The sequence below is a fragment of the Schistocerca serialis genome, chromosome 2, assembly GCF_023864345.2.
Source record: "Schistocerca serialis cubense isolate TAMUIC-IGC-003099 chromosome 2, iqSchSeri2.2, whole genome shotgun sequence".
Lineage (NCBI taxonomy): Eukaryota > Metazoa > Arthropoda > Insecta > Orthoptera > Acrididae > Schistocerca > Schistocerca serialis.
The window spans coordinates 1,084,689,129-1,084,712,096 of NC_064639.1; the positions used below are offsets into that span (position 1 = coordinate 1,084,689,129).

The following is a 22,968-nucleotide window of genomic DNA, read 5'->3' on the forward strand; positions in this document are numbered from 1 at the left end:
TACAATCAATCAGTTGAGTTTATCGTGGACGTCACAAAGACTTGTTCGCTTCTAAAACAATTCCTGTCTACGAACTTTTAGCAACTCAAACATTTCTCTTGAACGAGGTAAGAGCGAAGTTCATTCCACCCTTCTCAAAACATGAAATACAGATGCAAAAAATTGGGTTCTGACAAATCTGTTTATGGACTATTATTTCTTCTACGTCGTGTTTGTATACGGAACACACAAGGCAAAGCAGTCTTACGCTGCTTGCCCTGCTTTCCTTGATCGAACTATAGCATCTCTTTCCGCTATTATACAATCGCCTGACATTACCGATATTTATTTGTCCTCTTTCAGGGAGGGTACAGCCATTATAATTACTACTCTTATTCGAACATAATTTTGCTTAAGCATTTTATGTAATTACCATTACTTTCCAAGCAAAGAGCGATTTTCGGCAACAGTCATATGACGAACCATAATGACCGTGAGGACTGCCCATTTCATCTTCTAATTTGCTTCAGGTTTTGTAAGTAATGATTGTTTTAACTCGATTCAACCACGTGTGACGCCCGATACAAGCACAGTTTTGTCTAAGACGTCGTCTCATGTTCCTTCTCAGCCGGACGCTCTCTGCTACGCTTCATCACAAACCTACGAAATTAGAGAAGAGAGATTGTGTCCATTAGTCCAGTACATACAGAAAGCATCAACCAACCCTATTTTCTAAGGTAACTGCAAGCTCGACACATCTTAATCTGAATAAAGTAAATGGTGAAGTCGGCCAAAATATAAGAAAAATGGCTAAAACATTTTCAAGCTTGTGTCCTTGGCGAGTACCCCAGGCTCGTCGTAAATGTTAGAATTCTCAACCCCACTGGATAGAAAGGGATAGAACCTTGTTTCAGCAACCTCGATGAAGGTTCTAAGTAGTATCGTGAAAATACCCTAGACGTACCTCAAGTTAATTTAAATTTAGAAATAGAAATGTTGATGAGACTGAGCAGACCCTCCGTATCTGGTGAGCTCTACGTCCCCATTATTGTCGCTTTTAAAAAAATATCTCCGCTTTTCGATGTTATGAGGATATTCGCTGTTGACCTAAGACGTACGAAAAATGAGGATATTCGCTGTTGAACTAAGCGGTGCGTTCTTTGATAGCAGGGGGGGGGGGGGGGGGGCGGGGCTTTCTCAGACCAGGTTTGTGCGAACCGCATATGTCTCCACTAACAAACAATTAAAACTGCTTCATAACAAAATGACTTCTTTTTCTAGTATTCCATGAAAATATTAAAATTTTTCGCTACTTTTGTTTCTGAATTTTACCTATTACCACAGCGTGGCTCTAATAATTTGCGTGACTTTGATTCCGATAATTTTTCTACACCTTTGCTTCATTACATTATTTTCAGTTTCCATTGACCTAGTTAATAACTTCAGACAGTATTTAATCATCTGAATGAATGACGAGTCTGCTATTTTGTATGATAAACGTTCTAGTTCGTAGGGTGAACTGTAAATGTAGGCAAATCTCGATCCAGTTGCACACTGACGTCTATCCGTATCACCAAGCGACTGGGCCCAGAACCCGAACCCATTTAAACGTTGCCTGTCTAATGACTTAGAGGGACAACAAAAATTATATTTCCAAAATTTCATATAAATAGTGACCGAATTTTAAGAAATTAAAATTCTGACGTAATCTATTCATTAAGACGTATAATCTTTTGTGAAAGGTTCAACACAGTAAGAAAAGTCTTACCGTTATAAACTGTGTACACGTCTTGCGCCAAATACCCAGACTATATTCACCCAGTATTTGAGACTTACCGACATGCAACAAATTTTACACATAATTTCAAACCGTTACGAAACGTTTTCACCCTTACGCCACCCACAAGATGATGAAAGGAAAAAAAAAAATCTTATCGTTTAGGCCCTACTACATTTTTAGTGTTCAAGCTGTAAACCTGTTGCATCAGGTATGACGTTTTACTTTGTTACATTTTTACTACTAACTGTATTTGCAGCACAGTTTGCAGTCACTGTTCACACACAACACAGAATTATTTGCAAAATTATATCATTGTACGACACATGGTTCAGAAGACACATCATAAACGCTGAGATACTTAAAACTAAGCGCATATTATGCAGAATATACGCGTATAGTGTATGATAATGGAAGCCCTTAGCTACGTCCAGCAAACTGTAACATAATTTCAATCCTTTTCGAAGCTTTTTGTCACTTATATGTTTATCGTCAAATATTTAACTCGTTAAATTATCAGAAGTTTGAAACTGTTTTATAAGTGAGAGTTCGATTCTTTAAAGAATCAGGGGTTTACTGGCATTTCTGTAACCGGTTCTTTCTGCGTCTCATAGAAATCAACGGCAGCATATCACACATCTCACTCGGGCAGTGCACGCCTTACTAGGATGTAAACTGCCCTGTTGTATATGTACGGCGTAGTACTCTCTTGAAAATATTTGCGTTCTTAGTGCCTGTATACAGCTTCACGTATTTAATATTTTCTCACGGTAACAACATCATGGCCTCCTCCTGACGAAGTATTAGTTGGTTTTAAGCAGAACTGTTGGTATCTGATTGTGAGTACAATAAAGAATATAAAAAGTCAAAGACATCTCATATAACAAGAAAAAAACTGTCACATTCAGCTGTCTACGAGACAACTGCTTTTTCTGTGAGGTGTCAGGCCGAACTTCTGTGCCTGTAGCGTACATTCTTTGGAAACAATGTATAGGTCCTGAATACCATTCAAAAATTGAAAATTTATTTGGTAAGTAACCCTTCGACCATAGATACTAATAGACTGGGCAAGCAGTGCAGCGGCTATACATCTGGCGTGGCTGCAACATAGAATCACGTGACTGTTGGCAGAACGTCGGCGGGAGTTCAAGGCAGCATTCTGACTTCTGATTTCACTTCCAATATTTCTCAGTGGATTTCCTGTTAACTTCACCACATTAAATGTAGCTTATGTAAACACAGCTAGAAGTGATAAATTATTGCGTAACCATTGTACAAATTTAGTTTTACAGCCATTAGTTCACAATGAACTTTGTGAACTGCTGAAACACTTTCGATGTTCGGCAATATATTCGCCGCGAATATTTCAGTGTTACCAATTATGAGATGCATTCTCTACTAACAATACGCGTTATGCACTGCATAAAATGTAAATAATGCGTGTGTGTGTTTTAATGCCTTGGTTGTAGAAAGTGTTATAGACTCCATAAATCGGCATAAACAACGAAACCTGTAACGTAAACACACGTGTTCACATCGAATGTAACGAACTCAATTGTGTCGTTCACCCACAAAACGTAAAGCAGTTTCATTTGAAAGCTCTTTTTTTATTTAAACAGTTTGTTTCGTAAATAAGATATCTACAAAATCAGTACCTACTTACATGAATACTTGTTCCAAAGATCATGAATACGATACTTCACAATGATGTGTCAGTTTAATGAAAGGTAGACCTATCATTACATGACAATTCTTCCAATCATTTATTTATACCTAAAAAATTGTCTACTGAGTAGGAGCTGTCATTCATAGATTCTTTTAGTTTGATTTTAAGTGCTGGTTGGCTATCTGTCAGGCTTTTAATGCTTTTTGGTAAATGACCAAAGATTTTTGTAGCAGCATATTATTTATCCCATACATTACAGCTTATTATCTGGAAACAAACATAGGCCATACAACTACCTTTTTGCAAATGGTATTCAGTATTTGTTTCTGACATTCGTATGTTTTGTAACTGGGAAGTACAAAATAAAACTAAACCCTGATGAGAAATCAAACCCCTAACTTGTTTTTGCAAACTGTTCTTTAAAATAATAGCAGCATAATTCACCCCTTTTTGTACCAAAGTCAGATTTAATCCAGGATAGTAAAAATCATCCTTTCTTCTTATGTAGTAGCAATGAACATTGCCATTGCTTTTGGAGTGGGAAGGGTTATTGGTAATAAATATATATATATATATATATATATATATATATATATATATATATATATATCACACACACACACACACACACACACACACAATATATATATATATATATATATATATATATATATATATATAGAGGTGTATATGTGCGGATGGATATGTGTGTGTGTTTGTGCGAGTGTATACCTGTCCTTTTTTCCCCCCTAAGGTAAGTCTTTCCGCTCCCGGGATTGGAATGACTCCTTACCCTCTCCCTTAAAACCCACATCCTTTCGTCTTTTCCTCTCTTTCCCTCTTTCGTGACGAAGCAACCGTTGGTTGCAAAAGCTTGAATTTTGTGTGTATTTCTGTGTTTGTTTGTGTGTCTATCGCTTTCGTTTGGTAAGTCACATCATCTTTGTTTATATATATATATATATATATATATATATATATATATATATATATATATATATATATCTTCTTCAAAGTGCTTCGAACAGATGCGTGTGTGCGCAGTAGGCTTGAAATCTTTTCGTTTCATTGCCTGTATCCACATCTGCCTGCGCCCTTCATCGTTTGGAAACCTATACGAAAGAGAAAAAGCAGCTTTGTAGCTTACCATTTCAAGAAATATATACGATTGCAATGTGCGCCTGGAAACACACACAGCACTTCAAACCGCCAATTTACGTAACTGTGGCGTTCTGGGTAAGGATATGATACACACAATAGTTTATCAGTATTCAAGAAATGCCGCTAAATGATACTAATAATATTTACACGTGAAATTTAATGTTACTTCCCTTCACAAAACGCTCGGTACAACCATAAGCACAACAGGGTACCACCATTGTTTTGCCAATAGTCAAGTGGTATAGCAGTAGAGATGTTGGTGCCACGAAGTATGCGTCATGACCAGTCTACCAATATCTATGGTCGAAGAAGTAACCGCAAGCTTATATTTGTTATTTTTAGTTTTTGTTGAACAGACTACAAGTCTCACAGACTTCAATATTGTACAATAGTTGTTTCATTGCACTGTTAAATGGGAAATCTCAGGTTTGTGACTCTTGCATTCTACTACTAGTTCCCGAATGCTCGAAGTTCTATGCCTGTGTTTTCACTTTCAGTTGAGATAATGATGAGTTCTTCATGACTACCACGTAAGAGTTATGAAAGTCTGTTATATAAATTTTGCCAAAATTACTAGGCCTATTCAAAGCGTGCAGATGGTTAATTGTGAACGCTTAGCTAAGTAATTGAATTACACACTTGATTCAGAGAACTGTCTTGATGAACTTACCTATAAGTTTCAATTTTGAGTAAATATCAATGAAAATAATTAATAGTAATAAGCCGTAAGTACACGTTACTGTTTAAGTTCTTCCCTACCTCGAAGGATTTAAATTCGATGTCAGGTCGACATATAGTACTTTTCTACGAATTTCCACTCTTCTAATAGGTTTCTACGTCTGTTTGTTTACTGAACATTTCTTTGTTTTTTTTTTCAGGTATCCAGATGCATATCCACGTGAGCCGAGAGGTGGATGAAGCTGGATAAAGTACTGACTACAATGGGCACTGGAATAACTGGTGAGCAAATATATATTTGTGATCTCTGTCTCACCTATACATAGTTGTCATAACCATTTCCATCTGAAGCAGAAGTATAGTATAGTTCAGAAAGTGGATGCGAATGCACTTCTTCATGTACTGCGTAGTTAATTCTCACAATTCGTCACTTTAGCTGTGCCACTAATGTCCACTCTCCGCTTCTCGACTGTTTTTCCACGCGTCAGTTGCTTCTAGACAACGCGAGAGTTTTGTTTCGTATAGATTGACTACACTTTTGAGTTATAATTAAGATAGAAGAGCTATTTACAGTTATCTCTGTTGTTTACTGCAGGTGTAGCACTGGTCTCTTTTGCAAGTTTGGAGCCACTTCTTATGATACTTTTCCGAACCTGTTAGAAGCAATTATATCTAACATCTTGAGTATTTCTTACGAAAATGGTTTCCATCAGTTATAGGTGCTGAAGAAAACTGCAGTGTATGCATATCCGGCTAATTTTAAAGCATCTTTAATAGTACCCATCTCTCAAATGGTTCAAATGGCTCTGAGCACTATGGGACTTAACATCTGACGTCATCGGTCTCCTAGAACGTAGAACTACTTAAACCTAGCGAACATAACCATATCACACACATCACACATGCATGCCCGAGGCAGGATTCGAACCTGCGACCGTAGCGGTCGTGCGGTTCGAGACTGAAGCACCTAGAACCGCTCCGCCACACCGGCCGGCTATCCATCCCTTAAGTAAGTCATAACATCCGTGGTCGATTTATTTAATAATGTGTATTATAATTTCTCTGTTACAAAGCAGCTTTTATGCGCTGCTTATATGCAGCTCACCATAGCAGAGACTTCCAATTTAAATCTTGGTGCGTTTGTAGGTCGTCTGTATTAAATGTGTTTGTTGCGATTTCTGTCAACTAACTGCTTGATCACTTATGCTTAAAAATTATGTGTGCTTTTTTTTAGATGAAATACGTTTAAAAAGTTTAAGTAGCAGAACAGTAAGGATTTTCAACAAGAAGTAATACCGTTCGCCCAGTAATTGTGCACGCATCAACCTCTATTCAATTCTTCAGCCAAGTGCAGTCTAGTTCCTTCTGACACTAGTGCGTACTAATCCGTAAGTTATATTGTTCCCCGTACCAAACCTAAACCTTTGCAGTTTTCTCCCGTAGAGCCGGGTATTTCAGACCTCAATTGTATAAACAAACAGTGTCCACTTTGCGCACTTTTATTCTACACAAACGGTATAAACCACATACACCTATTTAATAATCTTGAGAATATATACAGATAAGTTATAAATACTCTTTGAACTGTGCCTACTGAAGGCTTCGCTAACCATACGAAACGTAACAGCGAAAAAAAGTGAGTTGTATAGTGGCTGCAACAGGAAAACATTAGTGATTTTTTTAATATGATCATACTAGTGGCAGGACTTAATGAAATTTTGTACAAACGACGGATTTTTCTTCCAACTAAATACCAAAAGAGAAAGGTTTTCAAATCGAACATATAGATAATGTTGTTTCGCCTGTTAATTATCTTCATCGTTTTTCTATTGACTTTTGATGTGTATGTTTGGCACTTGAAAATTATACTCACGATTATTTATTTCCCTCCTCAAATGTTTTTCAGTATGTTGCGTCACTCTTTATTAGTTCCATCTCTTAGCGATGCAGTCGCTTTAATCTCCATTATGCTCTACTTGTTGTTTAATGCGTTCACTACTGTTTTTCTTTAAGTATCTACAAATATATAGCACTTCTTCAATGCATTAGGACTCTAAATCTGCTTACTTTTTATTCAACTGCTGAAAAGAAAGTGCATACTATAATAAAAGAAGTTCATACTATAGCTAGTTAACATGCCCAGATTAAAAATTAACAACTTATATGGAGCCAAAAAGAAGCATTTGTGATAACGCCGCTCTACTAATACACGAGGCACGGTTTCAAGTGAGTTTCCACACAAAATACCATTTGAAGTAAGAGGCCAGATCACTGTTTGTTTGTAAACACGATTCATCATTAACAACTTGTGCCGTCGTGGAGCGTGCAGTTCATCTTGAAACAATGTAGAACAGAAACATTTTTAGGACATTGTGAACTCTGGAGTCACACTGATATTTTCAGCGTCCGATCACACTCAATGCGGCTGTCGATTTACACAATTTTCTTTTCAAGTCAGCGAGCAGAATGTTCTTTCCAAATGGCAGTTGCTCCCGAAACGAGACAAATTACTTTCGCAATCTACATACGAATGAGGAATACTCTGACTACCAACCGTAAATTACGTTAGTGCGCAATTTAAATGAAGTCGACAAAATGTAGAATTTATGTTAATAGTGCGAGTCAAGGGCAATAGTGCAATGAAATAGTACAGAACGGTACGAGACATGAGAAGCACTAATCACTGAAATTAATAGTGATGGCCATTAAAATAATAAAATTTAGCTTTTGAAATATTGGTTCTTCGTTATAGGTGAATCTCGTACACCTCCCCGTACCAGTAACAAAAATTTAGCTACGTCTTCCGTTCTTATCATATTGTCGCTTTACGGTAATTTTTTTCGTACGTTAGTTTTAAAATGCGACTAAAATCAAGTAAGTAACGATTTCCTTGTACGTTGACGCATATCATACAGATCTGAAAAAAAAGTTTCAGTCTGCCATAATTTTTGTTTATCGTCAGTTTCTTTAGTATAATGTGTTGTGTGTCATTGTAGATAAATGACAATGCCTTGCGGAGTCTGTTTCAAAGAAACAGTCATAACTCTCTCAAAACTGTTTTTAATATCAAATCATGTAGACGAATTTATAGCAATAGATACTTTTCCTGTTAACACAAATTTGTAATACCATATCTTGCCAAACAATTGGTTCAAATTTCTATCAAGCCCTTACTCTCTGCTTTGTATGCTAAGTCGTCAGAACAACACACGGAACACAAATCATGAAATGTTTGTAAGAGCGTTCTTCAAATAAATCTGTAAAGTTTTAAGACCATTATTCCAGGCAGAAACCAGAACTTGGCAGATATATACAGAGCTATTACCCTCCTTTCCACATGTCACAGGTGCGGTGTAGCCTTGAAGTTGATACAGGAGATTCACAAGACACTTTCGACAACCCATCCAAAGTCATTATCCTAAGAACACCGGTAAAATGTATCTATAAATCACTGACGAGCTGAGAAAATATTTAACGATTTTTCCTGTCTACGCTCTATGAACATATGAACTAAGCCTGGAAGTCTAGGAAGCTCATATTTCAACTGTTTATGAAATTTCAGTCCATGTTATAGGTTCACAACGGGATACCTGCCAGAAACATGGATGTAAATAACTGTACTGTACCTTCATAGTGGACTTAAATTACAACTTAGCTGAATCTATACCTGGAGATTTTCTTCTACCCGTATTCAGTAGAACAGGTAGAGATTTTATTCTACCCGTGTTCAGTAGAATAGATAGATTACTGTTGAAAATATTTACAAAAGTAGGTACAGAACGAGAACATTTCTCCTTATCTTTTACATGAACGTTAGAAACAAGAAAGCGAACCTCAAGAATTCATAACTGAGAGCGAGAGAGAGAGACGGGGGGGGGGGGGGGGGGAGGGGAGGGGAGGGGTGCCTGTGTAGAGCACATGTGACGAAATGCGGCCCCTTATATCGTTCTAGCTAGAACGGAGCCACATCTGGACCGATCCACGATTTCTACCATCATAAGACTCCGCTTCAATCATGCCTCTTTCCCACAACATCTACATCGGATCAACGTTTACAGTACACCAGCATGTGAGTGTGATCCTCAGTCGGAAGCTGATGTCAACCACATCTTACTTATGTGCCCCAAATTTAGCCGTGAACTGTTGGTCTTTCCGAAGACATTGCTGAGTATGGGCTACCATCTTCCTCAATCAGCTTCTTCTCTTTTGTGCACTAAAGACGTTCGTCTATATAATGTGATAGTTAACTTCATCAAGAGTACTGGTTACAATCTGTAGGTTTTAATGGTGTACATATATTATAAATATGTTTTGCTGATGAAGATATTTCAGAATTGGTGTGAATTGTAAGCCAAGACACTTTTAATTATTTTCCAATTCATTTCAATTCAATTTTTAAAACATTATGTACAAAACTGTAACAGTTAAGCTTTTTATTCTTGTAAATATGCATTTCTGTATTTGTTTATTCAATTATGTGTACATTGTCACTATGTGTTGCCGATGGCTACATTGAGTACACACTCAAAGGCCAAAAAAAAAAAAAAAAAAAATTATGACGCGTTGCACTTCAGGGACCCATCGCTCCACAATACAAGTGATATTGGCCAATAAAGGATTAGGCTGTTTCGTAGATTCCGAAAACCTTACATAACGGAGACTTCTTCTTGAAAAATTCCAATAATTTTTTTTCCGTGTCTGTTGACTTCATTATTGACCATTTATTAGAAATTATTGTGTGAGAAAGTTCACTGCCAGTGACAGACAACTTTCAGAGCTCATAATCGGATATTCGGCAGTTAAACAACGATGTACTTTCTGCATCAACAACAGAAATTTTTGCAAAACTTTTGTCCACGACGTTTGATCTCATAAATGACTCTGTTTTAAAGTGCTAAATGAAATACATTGTCTTATGCTTATGTTATAAGCACAATTGATACAATAACATCGACTTTTGTTAATAACAGCCGTTTTCGAAGGAAATGCAGCTTTTTGCAACATTTCCACTCACTTCTCACGGAGAGAATCCCCGGTTCTGTGTTTGTGCTTTTGAACATTCCTCAAGATATTACCAAACCAAAATTTTATAGGTGAAGAAACTGTCTCAAATTTTACAGATCCATAGAGGGAGCACCACAAGAAACGAGAAAGATCGGCTAAGGAACAAAAATTATAAAGCTACTGTAGAAACGTGTAGGTATAGTAAAAAAATTCGAGTGTATGAACCATATCGCTTTGCATTAGACCATGTCACAATGCTAGTAAACGATACACTTGTTACCATTGGAACATTGCGTATAAGAACCAGAATTTATAAATGGATTGTAATTCTCAGGAATAGCAGTTCACGCATCTAAAAATGTTATACTGTACTGAAATATTTGATTACTGAACGATTTCTTCTTCAACAACAAAGAAATGCGAAGCATGTAGGGACGTTTGTGCTACTGAAGCGTACATGACCATCGTTTACAGATAAGGAAAGTAAATTAATGTTACTTTTTATAAGCTGTAGATGTGCATTTGAAATTCGATTAATCATTCGTTAAGTGTTACACAAGGTTTTTAGGAATGGGACGTATTGTTATTTCTGTTAGATACTTTACACTCGAATACCTGTTTAGGTGACTGATATTGTATTTCAATGTTCCACTTCATAAATAAAAATTACATATTAGTCAATCCTATAGAACAAAATACTTGTTCCATTTCAGCGTGTTAGACAAACAGAGACAGATAAGATAGCAAGAGACATTGCAGTTTCGTTCATTGTTGCATTCTCTGATAAAACTTTAAATGTCTTTGTAAAGAGCGACTATGCTCTAAACACATTCAACTATGCATTATTCATTTTAAAAATTTGAACCATACAACATAACGTTTGCGCTGAACAGTTTAAAATAGAATTTATTCTGAAACTAGAAATTCACTCTTTTTTTAAATGTTGGTTGGTTGTTTGGGCAAGGAGACCAGACTGCGTGGATCGGTATCATCGGTTTAGGGAAGGATGTGGAAGGAAGTCGGCCGTGCCCTTTCAGAGGAACCATCCCGGCATTTGCCTGGAGTGATTTAGGGAAATCACGGAAAACCTAAATCAGGATGGCCGGACGCGGGATTGAACCGTCGTCCTCCCGAAAGCGAGTCCAGTGTCTAACCACTGCGCCACCTCGCTCGGTTTTTTAAATGTGATTCTGTGTCCACATAAAGGATAACGATAAGTTAATGGTGAGGACGAATCTTCATCTACCATTATAGTAATTACAGCTATGAAGGAAATGTGATGTGATGTGTGAAATGTTGTAGTAGTGAACACCTTCCACATAACTGACTGTAATTTTATAGTATCAGAAGAATCCTGACGAAGAAGACGGTCAAGTGTTCTAAACAGAAAGACTTTGAGTCACCTGAATAAGAAAGTAACAACAACGTTCTGTCGACTGCAGATTTACGTTACCAAAAATATTTTTGCTTTTTTGTAACACCGAATGTACTCCGGAAGGGTTTTATTTTCAGATGGCTGTTTCATACCATAACATTCAGGATTAATCAACAATCTCTTTCCTAAACTTGTGGTTTATGTGCATGTGTTAATTTACACAAGATATAACACATACCAGTGCAGAAAATTTGTCTCTTGAAAAATCGTACAGTATTCTCGATTGAAGGTACACACTTAACGTCATTTGACCTCTTCACATGTAATTCCATGCGAAATCCGATATGAACGAAAACCATCACATGGTTAGTTAAGAACTTGTGATGCAAATGAGTGTGCTGACGACGAACTGTAGTACAATAACTCCAGTCAACGAATAACTTGGTACTGTTTAGCAACGCATAATGGCGTACACTGTGCAAGCTAGCTTCTCGAACCTAATGTGGAATGTTTCACGGCCAGTGCACGTTTTTAACGTTTGTTTGTGGAAGGTTAATGTACAGAGTAAACGTTTCCCCGAATACAAAGAAAATTTTTTGCTTCTGGCACACTCTTCTGGCAACATCTTTCGATTGTTTCAGCTGCTGCTGAGCACCATAGATCGAAACAAATAAGCATTCTTTCGGAACTTCCCTAAACTTCCTCCCTGTGATACGTTGTTTGTATCAGGAGTACGTTACACAATAACACAGGAATTTTCAGATGTCATGTAGTAATATTTCAATTAAACTTATATTTCTCCTACTTGGAAAGCTTACGCTTTAATCGGCAACTTCATCCTCTTGCTTCCATTACCAGGCTGATAACTGGCTGATGCCCAGGATGTGTACTATCAATCAGTTCCTTCTTCCAGTCAAGTTGTACCACAAATTCCTTTTTTCCTCCGTTTCAGTCGGTACCTCCTCGTTTGACATTGAATGTATCCAACTGATACTCAACATTTTTCTATAGCACCACATTTGAAAAGCTTCCATCCTCTTCTTGCCTCAGTTGCCTGTGTACCAGGTTCCATTGCCCTACAGGGCTGTACTTCTGACAAATACTTTCAGAAAAGAATTTATGATACTTCAGTGTATACTAGATGTTAGCACGTTCTCTTTTTCAGATATACTTTTTTACTGTTGCCAGTCTGCATTATATATCTTCCCTACTTCGCCCATCATTTTTTGTAGCTGCCCAAATACCAGAAGTTATCCACTACTATGTGTCTAATTTCCCAGTATAGTTCTCTCAGCATCGCTTGAATTAATTCGACAACATTCCATTATTCTTCTTTTTATTTTTTTTAAGTTCATCTTATAATCTCGTTTCAAGACACTATCCACTCCGTTCTAGAGCTTTTCCAAGTTACTAGCCATCTCTGACAGAATTAAATGTCATCGGCACACCGTAAAGTTTTTAATTCCTCTCCTTTAATCTTAACTGCTTTTCCGTATAAAAATTGAATACCATTGGGGATATTCTACTCCTTTCTCAACTATGGCTTCCCTTTCATGTCCTTCAACTTTTACAATCGCAGCATAGTGTCTGTACATGTTATAAATAAATTTTTGGTCCTTGGTGTTTTATCCCCGCTGGCTTCAAAATTTTAAAGAATGTAATACAGTCCATGCTGTCAAAAGCTTTCTCTTAATCTACAAACGCTACATACGATATACGTAAGTTTGCCTGTGTTCAGCACATATTCTGAGATGTCATAGGGTCAGTATTGACTCGCAAGTCATTACATTTCTCTAGAACTCGAACTGGTCTTTCCCAGAGTCGGCCTGTACCTGTTTGCCCATACTTCTGCAGAATAATTTGAGTCAATAGTTTGTAATCGTGATTTATTAAATAGATGGTTCGGTAATATTGAAACCTACCAGCACTTGCTTTCTTTGAAATTGGAGTTATTATGTTTCTCCTGAAGTCTGAGGGTATTTCGCATGTCTCATATATCTTGCAAACGAGGTGAAATAGTATTGTCACGACTGGCTACCCCACGGATCTCGATAATTCCGATGGAAATTCGTGTACTCCGTTGTCCTTGCCTTCTCTTAGGTCTCTCAGTTCTCTGTCAAACTCTGCTCGCAGTATCATGTCTCCCATCTTATCTTCACCTACTTCCCCTTCTCTTTGTATAATATTATCCTCCAATTTGTTCCCCTTACGATGACCCTCTATGTATTCCTCGCACAGTGTATCTTTTTAGCATGTTCAAGATACTTTCACGTGCTTGTTTATCTTTATCTGTTTTTCTTGAGTTAGTAAATAAATCAAGACCGGTTAAAGCTGTCTAAAGCTTTTTCCCTGCCTTATCTCAAAACATTGCTAAAAACTATATCTGCAAAATGCGAAGTTTACTTCCACAGTATGGACTCTTAAGACAGTTCTGTTGTGCCGCAGTACTCGACAATGACTTTTCTGCCAGCCGAAGTGGCCGTGCGGCTCTAGGCGCTACAGTCTGGAACCTCGTGACCACTACGGTCGCAGGTTCGAATCCTGCCTCGGGCATGGATGTGTGTGATGTCCTTAGGTTAGTTAGGTTTAAGTAGTTCTAAGTTCTAGGGGACTGATGACCACAGCAGTTAAGTCCCATAGTGCTTAGAACCATTTGAACCATTTTTGACTTTTCTCTGTTACTCTTGACTGAACACAAATTCCAAAAGAAGTTGGAGAATCATTTGCTACAGAATGATATTACATAAATTACACGTACGAGCTTGGTGATATATTATAGAAGTTTTTGCAGTATATTTTTTTTTATTTCTCCGTCCTGGTTACTTACTTTGTTTTCTAGTTAAAATACAAGCACACATTCGGGCCGGCACCCATAGCAACCAATCAAACTAAGTAATTTGTAGAAATTTAGAGAATAGAAATGGAATAATGATCCCAGTTGGCCTGGCCAGAACATACCAACAGTATCATTCAACCTCATTAGAATGGTTCATTAATAATTGAGCTATTTAAGATATAACTGTTTCAGACTGTGAATTTTAATGTCAGCAAACTGTTATAAGTAGAAAGCAGAATTGAGATTTAACCCACAAAAGAACTACACAAAAATGAACCTGTAATATGCAATGCTCTGTAGCTATAGGGAGACCTCATACTTCAGGCAACATAAACGTCAAGAACAAATATAAAACCCACTTTTTGAATAGTTGTTGGCGTCATCATCTCCTGTTGTGTGTCCCTCTATGGGTGCTTGGAATTTTTTAAAACTTATCAAGTTTTTTTTTTCCCCTTCCGTAACCGGTTTAGTTGCCTCTTCTTTCTACGAAAGTACATTTGCATTTATTCGTCTGTGTCTAATATGCACTCTTTCTCTATCTTATTCATTGTTATTGCTGTCGAGCACGTAGCCAGTAATGTTTTACTGCAGCAGATTTATCTGACGCCTTAGATCTACATGCATAATACGATACATTCTCTATGTTCGCCAAGAAGGTGCGTCCAGTATGCTCTGTGTAACATTTTGGAACAAGCAGCTTTCATATACGTACACATTAGAATCCAAGAAACATGTAGAACTGTCAAAGGAAATTCAACATCGAAAACCAAGAATTTTGTAGAGTGAGAGAACAAATTAGTGGTTCATACGTCTTGGTACATATAAATTAAAGCAATATAGTGTGGACGAAAGAGAAAAAATTTTTTAAATGTATGTCGGATATGCGACGTAAGAACAAGAAGACATCCATTAGTTTTCCTGAGTCATTCTCAGTTTATGAATCTCATTTTCTTCGTTCGTATCACACTAGAATCTAGGCGATACATGATACCATAATCTTAATGAAAAGCTATTACAGTGCGAGATAATTTTTCTGATGCAGTGGAGATAAATAGCTATTACACATGTGGTACCAATTTTGTATGTTATGTCCAAGAAACGGATAGTCGTTGTATGAAGCTTGAGGAAACAGTCGTTTTGGTCCGATGTTATATCAGTAGTCGCTATAAATAGCTGTACGTGTCAAATCACTGCAAACCGTGACGATGTAACTCCATAAATTACTGTTACTACGGGTGGCCACGAGACCGTCTGAGATAAGGTAACCTAATAAACGGTTATTAGTTTAAAGTGTCCATCGTGATGACGAACTGTGGTACGTGTTTCGGCAACAAAAGGTCCGGGGAAATCTGTTAAAATGCGTGTAAGTATTACAAGCACACCGGAAGTTATAACGTGCCTCTCCGCCGTGGTCGCCGTGGTGGGGGGGGGGGGGGTTGGAGGGGAGAGTGGTGTGCTGTGGTGGGGGAGTAGAAGGGCCGCGTGGTGGGGATGGATGTCCTCACTTGCGCCAGGGGTGGGGACGCGCTGTCACCGACACCGTAGAATTCGTCTAATTGGCCGGTGAGCTTTTTAATATGGTAAGTGAAGCTAAGTACACTATTAAATATAATTACAGCAGAAGGTGTCTGGTGAAAAAAGGCAGCTGAGCTTCGTCCGCGGCCGAGGCAGACTGGACGGTCACGTGGAGCCGCAGAGCGCATCCGGGCGATCCGTTTTCGATCGGCGGACCTCGCCGGTGCCTCATAAATAACATCAAAGGGCGCTAATGGAAACGGTGCAAACTCACTCATTTCCTGGGCCCGAGCTGAGCCCGCCTGGGCCTAAATAAGCTTAAATGCCGCACAAAGCGTGGACTGCGTTTTGTCCGGCGCCTGGCGCCGCATCTCCCATCAGCTGTCGCGAAAACGCGCGCTCCACTCAAGTAGAAGCTTTGTAAACAGAGACGGAGCTGCACAAAATGCGCGCAGATTCGTTAGCTTATCTAGATTTGCCCTAAATAAAAGCCCGTCCTTCCTGTATCTTGATCATCACGTTTCGCACAGCTATTCTACACCTGTTTACATCGCTGCACTGCCAAACATTTAATCTGTCAAGTACGTGCACTCTGCTATGAGCTCAATGTGGTGCGAATTGCAAAGACTTCCGCTAAATGAGCTACTCGACGGTAGCGTACCTTTGATGGAAAGGCTATTACCGAAATTGCGACGGCAAGAATGAAATATTTTCCAGTCACAATTAGTGTGGTAAATTCATCGGTGAATGCACATCAGCTAATGTAGAATACAAGCCATTTCTCTATGTATGGAAAACAACTATTATCTCCTACAGACTCAACGCTAAAGGGAGAGCAGATATCTCCTTTCATTGCTCTCCTCAAGCGTAGCCTATAGCAGACATTAAAAGATGGGTTTCTTGATGAATAGTGCTAGGATCTGCGAATGATGGCGTTCAACAATATCCGGGCAACGCGTTAGGTATTCAGTTTGAGGTGTTCAGGTTAACTACGAAAGAATTATATCACAACTGTTCGAAAACTATCTCGTCTCGATATGATGATCAGCACAGCTTTTATGTATAATTCATCCATATTTCTAAAAATCCACATCAGTTTCATTTACAAAGAGAAGGTGATATTACAAATTTCATGAGCAAAATGTCCGTCAACTACCCGCAAAGATTGCCTTACACGAATTTTAAAGTGAAATCTATCTCTGCAAGTTCCGCATTTTTGTTGGAGGTGCACCATAATAGCTTCAGTACTTGCAAGCGTTTTGTTTCAGATACATCTGCTTATTGTATGGGTTACGTTGCGTTCATAATTTTTAACTGAAACTAAAAACGACGACTTAAACTGGAAGAGCTCATTTGACTCTGAATATTACCAAAAGATAGGTTCTAGGCGGTGAAACGTGTTACAGTTTATTAAAACGAATGGAAAGACTGAATACACACAGAGTGATAAATTCATCCATAATCAGCAGCTTACTGGTGCACAGTATATAATTTTTCATAAGCATGAGAACAAAATTTCTTAATAGCTAAATAAAACGTTTTTCGGATATGTGTGAATACCATATGTGTGAATTCCTAAGGGGTCAAACTGCTGGGATCATCGGTCGCTAGATTTACACACTATGTAAAAAACTTAAAATAACTAACGCTAAGGACAACACACGCACCCATGCCCGAGGGAGGACTCGAACCTCCAGCTGGAGGGGCCGCGAAATTAGTGACTTACTGCCTCTAACAGTTTTGGATAATGGGATATGGAGAATTAAATAAAACCCATTTACAATAAAAATGCGAACTATTGCAAAAAAGACGTGCTTCAAATGAAGCGTTATTGTTAAATTGTAAAATATTGTCAGACAATTGAAGATCCAGTAGCAGCAATATTCATAAAAGAAACCTTCTATAGAGTTGGTAAATGTTTCGTTTTGTATAGAACTTCGTTGCTACATGGAATTTTCTTCTCTTGGCTGAAAAGTACAACAGCACTAAATTATGAGTGAAATATATTTTATAACATCCATTGTTATACCGACACTTTTCTATAAAACTCTACCAAGAGTTTCATAAAATATACTGACGTAAACGAAGACCATAAATAGTTTGCTGTGAAGTCCACTCTTAAAATAATTTCACTCCATTTTCATCTTACGTATGTTGCTTCTTAATGAATTTCCTCTATGCCCTAGTTGTCGTTCTATATCTTGTGTATAATATTTTCATCTTTTATTCTCTTTTCATTAAATTCTTCATTAGATTTATTTTCCTTAATGCTTTTTAACGTGTGGAGAATATTAAAATGATATCAAACGACTCTCTCTCCCTATCTCCCTTCCCCCTCTCCCCTCTCTGATTGTCTCTCTCTCTCTCTCTCTCTCTCTCTCTCTTCCTCTACTTAATTTGCGCTGATTATGTCATTCTTCAATCCCTGACAATTAATTTTTCACTCTTCACTCTTTTCTTCGCATGACAGTCGTACGATTCCAGGATCCGAGGTCTTTACGAATAATCTTTTTTCCTTGTCTATAATTATAGCGTCTCATTCACAAGTTGTTTCATTTAAATCTTTATTTCTGCTGCCATGATTGCAGCAAATAATGTTTAATAGATTCTTCACTGACTCTTTCTAGCAGATTAAAACTTTATGCAGGACCAAGTCTCGAAATCGCCAACTTTTCCTTTGCGGACAAGTGCTCTACCGACTGTTCTACCACAGTAAGACACGCGACCTGTCCTCATAGCTTTACTGCCGACAGTACCTCGTTTCCTACATTTCAAACTTCACAAAAGTTCTCCTGCGAAGCTTTCTGGAAGAAAGGATATTGCGGAGACATGGTTTAAGCATCATTCCTTCCAGGAGTGCTACTACTGCAAGATTCTCAGAAGAAGTTCTGTGAAGTTTGAAAGGTAGGAGATGACGTATTGGCGGAAGTAAAACTGTGCGGACGAATCCTTCCTGAGTCGTGCTTGGATAGCACGGTCGGTAAAGCATTTGCCCGAAAAGGTCTCAAGTTCGAGTCTCGATTCGGCACACAGTTGTAATCTGCCAGGAAATTTCATATCAGTGGACACCTCGCTGCGGGATTAAAATTTCATTCCAGATTCTGCAGCCTTGTACTTACGGTGTAAAAGCCTCTATAACTGACAAGAGAGGTCATCTAATATTCCTAATATGCCCATTTTTGTGTCAGAGTCAGTTCTCTGTTATGTTTCAGAAAGCAACTGTCATTTTCCAGTTCTGTGGGGCTCTTTGTGAACTCATAAAGGAGAAAACGAAATAAATGAATGTGCTGCTGGAATGTTTACTTGTTTAAATGGTTGTCTAGAAAAGGTTGGACAAAGTATGTCACATATAATAAAGGGCATTAAAAACTTTTGCGAAATAATTAGCTTATGTCTAGGTGAACAGTTGCATCGGAACGTGGCATGAAGATCACTGCAAAAAAAAAAAAACAATACAATTTGCATCAGTAATGTTAACATGTAACTAGTTGCGTTCTTCATTTCCCTGATTGTATATTTTCTATAGCAAATGCTTCGATTGAAGACAGGAACTCATGAGTCAAATACTGGCAGATAAAATAAATTAATTCATTATTTTATGCATCGACGTTCCGGGTTTGAATAGTTTAATTTCATGGTGGAGGGAAGTGCTTTTGTGTGTGTGTGTGTGTGTGTGTGTGTGTGTGTGTGTGTGTGTGTGTGTGTGTGTGGGTGGGTGGGTGGGTTTGAGAGTGTGTGTGGGGGGGGGCGAGGGGGGGGGGAGGAAGAGGGAATAAACTGTAGACTGAGACAAAGTCTAAAGTACAGTAAACAATTTCATATGGATGTAGGTGCGGAAATTATGCAGAGGCAAAGAGACTTGTATAGGATCAACCGATGTGCGGACAATTAAACCAGTCTACAACAACAACCCCTCAGCAACCGAATTCTTCTGCTTAGAAACCCATCAACATGGAGTATTCATTTACGTTTTTGCTGAATAATGAAAAGCTTTCGCATTTTAGGCATTACTATTACTATTACTATTTGGGTTCTTCTTTAACTTACCATCACTTATAAATCCATTGCCATAGCGGGATTATTTTATTCCAATTCTTCCTCTTCTGATGATCAGTACATGTCAGCGGTGATCTCTACCGCATTGTATCTTAAAAATTCGTATTACAGTTATCAGGAATAAATAACTACAGTAATTCTGTTAGTACAGATTTCTATAACTACTGCCACGTCCTGTTCACCGCCTCTGGCAATTACCTCTTCAACGCGAAGCCTAGTGTAATTAATTGCACCTTTGCAAATTTTTCGAGTTATTTCGCTGCCACTGTTTTTCCCTAACACAAAGAGGGGTCATTCAATTACATTTAATAACTTAATTACAACTAATTGAAAGCCTTTGTGTACGGCATAATTACAACATGTTACGTAAACAACGACGACGAACAAACAGCGCTAGTTGCACTATGTTGCTCCCAGGCAGCGAGATTCAGTTTTATCGAAGCAATTAAACCGTTGTTAGTAACTAAGCATTAGTCTTCAGCAAATATCTAACACGCAAGAATATACACTTTTCATACATGTAAAACACTTCACACGTTAATTTTCTCTTTGTTAGTTCAATCTTCTTTATTTATAAACGAAATTAAAACGATTTGTAACCGAGAGATGTGGAACAATGGTTAATATGCTGGATCGACACTGAAGAGAAGTAGGGATCAAATCTCCGTGCACCTACTGCAATACTGTCCACTAAATAACTTTCTAAATATGCAGGAATGGTTCCTTCAGCAGCACCACTTCAGAGTTATTTTCTAACGTGTGACTAAATGAGCTAGGACTCCGTTTTCAATGACTGTAGTGTCGACAGGACGCTAATCGCGAACACTTTCTTTTGAATTCAACGTAATCATTTCCTAAGATTGTGAGAAAATGCAGAAGCAGGACACTCAATCACTATTTGCCAAACAATGTTTTGCCAAACGACATAATAATTTTTTTCAATTTAGCAAGCACACTCTTTTAGGCGATTACGCTAATTTTTCGAACAATACGAAACAGGCGAAGTAGGAATGCTGAGATCGTTCCTGTCTAGTACAAGGAGACCAGCATCTCTCCTTTGGGCCGGCCGGAGTGGCCGTGAAGTTCTAGGCGCTACAATCTGGAGCCGAGTGACCGCTACGGTCGCAGGTTCGAATCCTGCCTCGGGCGTGGATGTGTGTGATGTCCTTAGGTTAGTTAGGTTTAATTAGTTGTAAGTTCTAGGTGACTGAAGACCTCAGAAGTTAAGTCGCATAGTGCTCAGAGCCATTTGAACCTCTCCTTTGGTTCATGCTACGTTTCTCAAAGCTGTGTGATTGAAAAATCTTTTATAGTGTTGTGTTGGGGTACATCCTAAACCTGTGATTCCTCTTATTACTGCTATACAGAAGACGCTTAAGATAAAAATATAATGCTCTGAGCCACAGCTCTAAGAATTTATAATTGGTGTGGCTGCGATATGATATGCATAATAATGAATTACTGTGATTATGAAATTTGCAGTCTTCACACTGGGGGTAGAAAGAAGAATCTTTTCACTTCGTAAAACATACCCACACTGAAAACTATTTCTGTAGCACATGGTTGGTACTGATACTGTTTTCATGTGTACCAAAGAAACCACTGAGCCTCATGCACCTTGACTTGAGGATGTTGAGTGAACTTAACCGGCAGTTTGAATTAAAGCATTTCTTAAAAGAACTGAGGTACTGCGTTATATATATCCCATCTACATGGCTTTATAGCAGCAGAAGCTCGTAAAGGTTGTATAGAAGAAGAAGAAATGTTGTAATACAACCTTCATGAGCTTCTGCTGCTATAAAGCCATGTGGATGGGATTTTTTCGCCTGCGCTCACTTCTCTGCAGAGTCGGCATTGTCACACATCGTTGTTGGCAGTGTTAGGCTGGATGCTCTTCCTGCCACCACCAGTTCCCCGGGGACGAAATCGGCGTACACCAACTGTCTGTGTCTACTGCATACTTCATGTTCAAGTGTGATTTTCTGAGAGTTTTTGCCTCAGGCGGGACGTCGGTACCACCCCAAGAATATAAGAGTACTAATAAAAGAAGTTTCAACAGCTTTTACTTATGGAAGTTGATACAGAAGCAGAATAAAAGGTAGAACTGGCAATTGTAACAGTAAGCTAAAATATATATTAGTGGTATGAGGAATTTCTCTTACTGTAGGGAAGATGTATATATTATAAAACAACAGAACATATGGAGTACATATTATATAGTCAGTCACAATGAAACAAATACAGGAAAAATGGAGAAATAGATAGTGTGAGAAGCGTTGGAAAACTGTGAAAATTAAGTGAAGAGAGGAGGTACTGAACTGCGCTTCGTCATTTAATGCGAAATCAGGACTGTGGTGGGTCTTATGTTTGTTGATTTCTAATGGATCCAATAAATTTAAGTTTTTGGCCTCTGTTAAGTAGAGGACATGGGACTGTGGCTGGTAGCTTTGGCCTTCACTCAGTGCACGCCCAACAAATGTGGAGTCATAATTCTGAAACCTCCAGCTTCGTTCATGCTCAGCCAACCTCACTGCTATGCCTCTGCCTCATTAACGCTTTAATGCATAGCGTAGCTGATCAGCTACAGACTTCATTTCTTCGATGTATCCTATACTGCGCAACATTTTGTAACAAATTCGTTATGTAGTTAAGTGTATACACTCTACTGCAGCTGCTAAGCTGCTAGTAGTTCTTCATAGCGATCGTAAATGGCAGGATGAACTGAACCAGTTCGACAATCAGCTGTTTGGATGTACTGCTGCCCGTGTGTTTTGGCAGAAAGTAGAGACTTTTTTTTGCGTTTGTGTACTGATTTGTGGGTTTGAGAGTTACTTTTTCATTTTGAAAACGTAAGTAGATTTGGTGTAGACAGTTAATTCGAGTTTATTTACGATAGATTTGAAATTAGGTCCGTTTTTGTG

General features: G+C 38.3%; 1 long non-coding RNA gene across 2 annotated transcripts in view; it reads left to right on the forward strand.

The window, feature by feature from the left end:
* LOC126456700 (uncharacterized) overlaps window positions 1-22,968 on the forward strand; it is a 447,971-nt gene that overhangs the window by 197,640 nt on the left and 227,363 nt on the right. For both annotated transcript variants that reach the window (XR_007585378.1, XR_007585379.1), the window contains exon 3: window positions 5,462-5,543. This is a non-coding gene — a long non-coding RNA (uncharacterized LOC126456700). The remainder of the gene's footprint in view (window positions 1-5,461; window positions 5,544-22,968) is intronic.